Consider the following 1,222-nt stretch of genomic DNA (forward strand, 5'->3'; position numbering starts at 1 on the left):
GCTGCTTTCAGTATCCGTCAACCAAACCCTTTCACAAGGTTTTGGTCGGCCGGAAGCTATAGTGGGAAACACTTGCTCAAGGTCCCATTGCGTGGGACTAAACCCTGGATTATGTGGTTGAGAAGCAAGCTTCTTACCACACAGCCACATCTGCGCCCATAAAAATTTTTGTCAGAAGTGGGTTTTTTTTGTTTTGTTTTTTTCCAAAAAGTTTTTAATTTCAAATTTTTGGCATAAACCCAACACGTTCGAGGTGGGGTAAGTCCGGTACTTATCCCAAAAGGATGAAAGGCAAACTTGACCTCGGTGGAACACGAAGACGGGCGAAATGCCGCTAAGCATTTTTCCCGCTGTGCTAATGATTCTACCAGCTCGCCGGCCTTTTATTACAAAATATCAATATGTAACTGCAGATTACCAGATCAATATAATACCAAACAAGTAAAACAGTCGATTATGATTCGTATTCTTTCACGGGTACTGTGTTATGTCACTCAACACTTAACACTCAAACGGTACGAGCCATCCAGTATAAAATGGCTACTACAGGATCAGAACACTGTAGATAGCGGTCACACTGAAATTAACAAGTGTTTCGCTTTCTTTAGTTCTGAGTTCAAATATCTTGCCTTGACTTGGGCTTTACTTTAGGATTCCAACTCTTGATGGATTTTGTTGATGCGCCATCATGACATTTCAACTCTTGTAGATGCGCCGTCATGGCATTCTACGTACCTTGGGTATTTTTAAAACTTATCAAAGCCCATCTCTCTTCAGATTTATGCAAAACCGATTTTTTTCCAGAAAAAGAGAGAGAGAATCAATCCATTAAGACATCAGTCCCCACCATATACACACAGTCGAGACTTGTGAAAACTCTTCCAATCTCTGCAAAGAAGCAACTAATCCTGACGGAGTGTCGTCTATCGCACTTAAATGATGCGCTCAAAAGCTAGGTTCTACGTCCGTTAAACATTTTATTCTATTAAAGTTACTTTTCATGTGAAGTTATATATACAAACAATTTAACATTACGTGAAAGATCACTCAATCCTTTTTTAGTACTGTACCTATTCATTAATCTTTACAAGGAAAAGGTTGACACTGGCTTTGAAGTTTCTGCTATAACATCAGGCCAACCAAAGCCTTGTGAGTGGATTTGGTTGACGGAAACTGAAAGAAGCCCGTCGTATGTGTGTGTGTCTGTGTGTGTGTGTATGTG

At 40.1% G+C, this 1,222-nt stretch overlaps 1 protein-coding gene across 1 annotated transcript in view; it reads left to right on the top strand.

Moving 5' to 3' along the window:
- Positions 1-1,222, top strand: part of LOC106877194 (ankyrin and armadillo repeat-containing protein) — a 39,728-nt gene that overhangs the window by 3,565 nt on the left and 34,941 nt on the right. The window lies entirely within an intron of this gene.

Source organism: Octopus bimaculoides, chromosome 9 (assembly GCF_001194135.2).
Source record: "Octopus bimaculoides isolate UCB-OBI-ISO-001 chromosome 9, ASM119413v2, whole genome shotgun sequence".
Lineage (NCBI taxonomy): Eukaryota > Metazoa > Mollusca > Cephalopoda > Octopoda > Octopodidae > Octopus > Octopus bimaculoides.